We start from the raw sequence: 6,625 nt of genomic DNA on the forward strand, positions 1-6,625 counted from the left end.
GTTCTTAGAGTTTGTTGAAATGTTTCCAACTATGTCATGTCTTCTTCTCAAATGAAGTAATCCCTGAAATACTTAGCTGTAATCTAATCACAGAGCTTAATAAAAACAACCTTGCATGATTCTGGTTAAGTTTGAATTTTTTCAAGTTGAAGTCTTGATTATGGTGAATTATTCTCCCTGTCGCCCTAAATCAGTGTTAGTTTGAGCATAAAGATGCATTTAAAAATAAAAGTCTAGCCTACTTAATCTCAAATGGATAAAGAAACATTTCCCAGAGGAACTGTTGAAATTAATAGCAAACATTTGCGATAGATTGTCTCCATCCTTCAGCAAGCATTTATTGGGTTCCTACAAAGTTATGGGATTAAAACACATAGAATTCTATGTTAGGTGTTATAGAAAACAGGTGAATAGTGGATGGTCCATGATCTCAATTTAGTGGAGAACAAAAATACTATCAAAAAGGAAGGAAAAAAGGAAGGGAGAAAGGGAAGGTGGATGAGGGTGTAACAGGAAGGGAGAGGAGGGAGGGAGAAAGGAAAAGGAAGAAAGAAATGAATGGAGCTTATAATGGAAATGAGAATTCTAAGAACCATAAGAGTGCTTTAATGTGCCAAAGGGGTAGCCATGACCTCTAACTGCAGGAATTGAGTCTGGCCTCATGAAGAAAATTTGACTGGATATGAACCTTAATTGATGATTGATTTGTAGTGAAAAAGGGGGAAAGAGGTCCCACAACATAGTCTCTCAAGACAGGTTCCATAGGAAAAAGTTTTTGAAAAATTCTATAAACGTAATATCCCCTCTAATAGTTACAAATTGAACACTGTCATAGTCCAGGTTCTGAAAAGCCTTTAAAAACTAATACATTTTCACCCAAATTTATTTAACCAGAGAACTTGCCTTTACCCTACCCTCATTTAATACCAATTAACACTAAGAAACCCATGCTGGAAGATGCTGTTCTATGCAACAAGTGTTCTGTGTGTTCTGAGGAGATATCTGGGGACCAAGGGGGAGCAGCTGAAATAACATCCTCTGTATAAAACTGGACCATACTTACATATTTATTCTCTCATATAAAGAGCTTCTGCATATGCTCCCATGTAAGAAACAAAATCATTTAATTTTTGGTGTATTACTGTGCATATTCTAAAATATTCTTGGTTCAACAGCTTAAAACTCAAGCCTAGTAATTTTTAGGATAACATTACATAAATAATTAAGTTTATCATTTTAACAGTCATAGGTACTTCAGGTACACTATTATTAGGACATTATAATAGCTGCCTCAGTAGAGTGTACCAATGTGTGAATGAATAAAATTCATGAGCTTCCAGTCCTAAAACAATTTCAACTTCGAATACAAAATTTCTCAAAATTGTGTGGACCTATAAGATTTGCAATCTTGACTATTTTGTAATTTTGGGACATAATTACCACTTTGAAAACTGGAGGAATAGAGTCTTAGGGAGACCTGAAAGATCTTCAGACATTGAGAGGGGAAAATATCCAAATACAGAGGATGGTTATGTTTTCTGAATACCAGACAGTGTCTACATTTTTAAAAGATCTGTTTAAAACCATGCATAAATTAATAGGCAGACAAGTTAATATTGTAATGGCATCACATCAGAACATTTTTTTTAAATGTATAACAAAGAGGGCTGAACACAGAATAAGACAAAAGCCAGAAGCAAGTTTAAATATTTGAAAAGTTAACATTCACTGTATAAATAAGACATTACAGGATTAAACAGAAAATATCTGTTTTATATTGGCTCATTCTGAGCCTGCAGACATTATTTGTATTCCCTTTCCCCCCAATTTATAAAGCCACACTAGCAATAATTCTTAAAACCTTAAAAAAGATAAAAGGTATCTTATGAGTCCATGTGCTACAGAAAATACAAAAATATATATTGTCCTCAATATCCACATGGTAAAAAGCATTTTTTGTTTTCAGGAATATCAGACTGTCACAGAACTTGGAGTAATTGTTCATTAAGAGGCAATCAGCCCAGCCACATGGCTCAGTGGTTGAGCAACAACCCATGAACCAGGAGGTCAGGGCACATGTCCAGGTTGCAGGCTCAATCCCCAGTAGGGGCAGTGCAGGAGTCAGTCGATCAATTATTCTCTCTCATCATTGATGTTTCTCTCTCTCCCTCTCCTTTCCTAGCTCTGAAATCAATAAAAAATGTATTTTTTTTAAAAAAAGAGGCAATATCAGGACTTAGACATGGATTCTTAAGTGTCCAATGTCCTTTCTCCCTTCCTATGTTTTAGGATACATACTTCTAGATTTATTTTAAAACAGCCTTGGAGAAATAGGACATCAAAGAAATACAAAGGATTGCAAGAAAATATTATGAACAACTATATGCCCACAAATTGAACAATCTGGACAAAATGAACAAATTTCTGGAAACATAATCTTCAAAAACTGAATCAGGAAGAATGAGAAAATCTGAATAGATAGATTACAACTAATGAAATCGAAGCAGTAATAAAAAAAAAAAAATCCCAACAAACAAAAGACCTAGGTCACATGGCTCACAGAAGAATTTTACCAAAAATTCAAAGAACTAACACCTATTCTTCTAAAACTATTCAAAAAAATTCAAGAGGGAAGACTCCCACGCTCATTTTATGAGGCCAGTATTATCCTAATCCCAAAACCAGATAAAGACACTATAAAGCAGGGGTCCTCAAACTACGGCCCGCGGGCCACATGCAAATACAAATATTGTATTTGTTCCCATTTTGTTTTTTTTTTACTTCAAAATAAGATATGTGCAATGTGCATAGGAATTTTTTCATAGTTTTTTTTTTTAAACTATGTTCCGGCCCTCCAACGGTCTGAGGGACAGTGAACTGGCCCCCTGTTTAAAAAGTTTGAGGACCCCTGCTATAAAGAAAGAATATTATAGGCCAATATCCCTGATAAACATACTTGTAGATGCTAAAATCCTCAATATAATATTACCAAACCAGATACAGCAATATATTAAACAGATCATACAACATGATCAAGTGGTATTTATTCTGAGGATGCAAGGTTGGTACAATATTTGCAATCAATAAATGTGCTATACCACATGAACAAAATAAAGGATAAAAAATTATATGAGCATTATCAATAGATACAGAAAAAGCATTTGATAAAATCTAGCACCCATTTATGATAAAAAGTCTCAGCAAAGTGGCAATAGAGGGAACATACCTCAATATAATAAAGGCCATATATGACAAACCCACAGCCAACATCATACTCAATGGACAAAAATTACAAGTGTTTCCCTTTAAGATCAGGAACATTTTCCTCTTTCAGCATAGTACTGGAAGTCCTAGCAGCAGGGATCAGGCAAGAAGAAAAAGTAAAAGGCATCCAAATGGGAGAGGAAGGAAAATTGTCATTGTTTGCAGATGACATGTTACTGTATATAGACAACCCTAAAGATTCCACCACAGAAACACTACTAGAACTGATAAATGAAGTTGGCAATGTAGCAGGATACAAAATTAACACCCAGAAATGGATGACATTTCTCTACACCAATAATGAACTATCAGAAAGGAACTAAGAAAACAATCCCATTTACAATCGCATCAAAAAAATAAAATACCATCCTGGCTGGTGGTGTTCAGTGATTAGAGCATCAGCCCACACATCAAAGGGTCATGGGTTTGGTTTTTGGTCAAAGGCACGTACCTAGCTTGTGGGTTCAATCCCTGGCCCCGATCCGGGTGCATGCAGGAGGCAACCAGTCAATGTGATTCTTACATCAATATTTCCCTATCTATCTATCTATCTCCATCCCTCCTTCCCTTATAGTCTCTCTGAAAAGCACCAGGGGCGGGGGGGGGGGGGGGGGGGAGCCTCAGGTGAGGATTAACAACAAATAAAATGCCTAGGAATTAAATTTAACCAGGGATGCAAAGACTTGTACTCAGAAAATTATAAGACACTGAAGAAAGAAATTGAAGATGCAAATATATGGAAGCATATACCATGTTGATGAATAGGAAGAATTAACATTATTAAAATGTCCATACTACCCAAAGCACTCTATAGAATCAATGCAATTCCTATCAAGATACCAATGGCACATTTCACAGAACTAGAATATTCAAAATATTTATATAAAACCACAAAGGACCCCAAATAGCCACAGCAATCTTAAGAAACAAGAACAAAGTTGGAGAAATCACACTACCCGATTTCTAATTATACTACAAGGCCACAGTAATCAAAACAGCATGGTACTCGCCTAAAAACACTCATATAGATCAATGGAACAGAATGGAGAGACCAGAAATAAACAACTTTATGGTCAATTGATATTTGACAAAGGAGGCAAGAGTATACAATGGAGTAAAGATAGTTGATAAAACAAACGGTGTTGAAAAAGTTGGACAGATATGTGCAAAAAAATGAAACCAGATGTTAGACTCAACACCATAAAAATCCTAGAAGAAAACATAGGCAGTAAAATCTCAACATTCCTAGTAGTGCTGTTTTTCCTGATATATCTCCTCGAGCAAGGGAAACGAGAAGAAATAAACAAATGGGACTGCATTAAAGTAAAAAGTTTTTGTACAGCAAAGGAAACCATCAACAAAATGAAACAACCACTCACTAAATGGGAGAACACATTCACCAATGATACAGCTGATAAGGTGTTCATACCCAAAATTAAGAACTATGTACAGATGATGCATTATTGAATTGTATACCTTAAATCTATAAAATTTTATTAACCAATGTCACCCCAATAAATTCAATAAAAAAAATTTTTTTTTCAAAAATTAAGGAGAAATGGATATGATAGCTAAATTCTGTGCCTACCAAAATTCAGTGACTGCCAGGTGGCATGGAAGCCTGCTCTTGTGACATGCTGGGCCTGTGCTATTCAGGAAGATGTCATCTGAATGAAGGCACAAATGGGGGCGATTAGCTCCCTCATCTCTCTGACCTTCGGTAGAGATGACATCTCTCTCTCTCTGAAGACAAAGCTACAGAATTCTTGGTGGAGACAAGATTGCCCTAGATCAGTGGTTCTCAACCTTCCTAATGCCGCGACCCTTTTAATACAGTTCCTCATGTCGAGGAGACCCCCAATTTCATTGTTACAAATTGAACATAATTAAAGCATCATGATTAATCACAAAACCAATATGTAATTATATATGTTTTCCGATGGTCTTAGGCGACCCCTGTGGAAGGGTCGTTCGACCCCCAAAGGGGTCGCGACTCACAGGTTGAGAACTGCTGCTGTAGATCATGTCTCTACACTGGCCCTTAAATTCCAGATAGTTAATTGTTTATCCCAGGGAAAAATAGCCACGTCCATAAACATTAGGATAATTCCAAATCTGTGGAAAGTCAGCTTCATTGGCCAGTGAAATATCTATGCCAAAGTTATAGTAATGTTTTCTGCACATTTACTTCAGTGTCAAGTGGCGATTAGTTTCATAAGCATTTAGTTTTTTAAAGAAATGAACATCTGAGGTTTTTAGAAATGTTCAGAGAAACCATGCTAGTCTATGAACATAGTGCCATCCTGAAATGATTCCTAGAGAATTTTAGGATTTTAGTTTGTTGACTTTCTGTCAAGTCCGTGTTTAAATGTTCCTCAGGCCTAGAAAAATATGCTAAATATGAAAATACACACTTTGTTTAGTTTGTAAACTGAGTTTTTTAAAACTTTTTATTTTAAATTAATTTCAAAAATTTGGAGGAGCTGCTCTTGCAATGCAAAGAACCCCCCTATACCTTTTCTTCACTAATTTCTAACATTTTCCCATATTGACTTTATCCCTCCCATGTCTATATTGATTTTCTTTTTCTTGAGACAAACTTTTGAGAATAACTGTTGGATTGCATCTATCTTTACCCCAAAACACTTCTATACCTTTTTCTAGGACCAAGATAATATTTTCACAAAACAACAGTAGGATTATCTAATTGAAGAACTTTACCATTGACAAAATACTGATCTCTAATATACCATCCACATATACTTTTCTCTAATTGTCCCACTAATGTCCTTTATGCCATTTCCCCCGGTGACCTGAAACTTAATCTAGGACCATGCATTGCATCTACTTATCGTGGCTTCCTTTTGTCTTACTAATCTTTTATAATGGCACTATAACCCATGAACACACTTAATATTTAGTCATATTGGTTAGTACTGCCTGAGATTTTAGGGGACACAAAACTCATAGAGTTACTGAGTTAACAGAGAAAAGGGTGTTGAATGATTTTACAGAACACTTCATTTTAAGATTTGATTATTAATTACCATCTGCCATGATAAACAAACAAGACTGTTTATATGGGCTGAAAAATATTCTCTAGGAATCATTTCTCCCTTGGACAATTTGAAGAAAAGATATATGTTCCTTAAGGCTGTTAGTGCTTATTCCATCTATTATCACAATATTGCCTCTTTTTTTTTTAATTTCACTTCCTAGATTATTTAAATATTCTTCCTTAATAACAGGTGGCCTACATTCTGATGATGTCTGGGAAGGCACCTTAATTTTAATTAGTTACAAATCCCTTAGCCACATGGAAACATTTTAAATGACTTTCATTTCAAAGTACAATTATAGT

This window comes from Myotis davidii, unplaced genomic scaffold, assembly GCF_000327345.1.
Source record: "Myotis davidii unplaced genomic scaffold, ASM32734v1 scaffold616, whole genome shotgun sequence".
NCBI lineage: Eukaryota > Metazoa > Chordata > Mammalia > Chiroptera > Vespertilionidae > Myotis > Myotis davidii.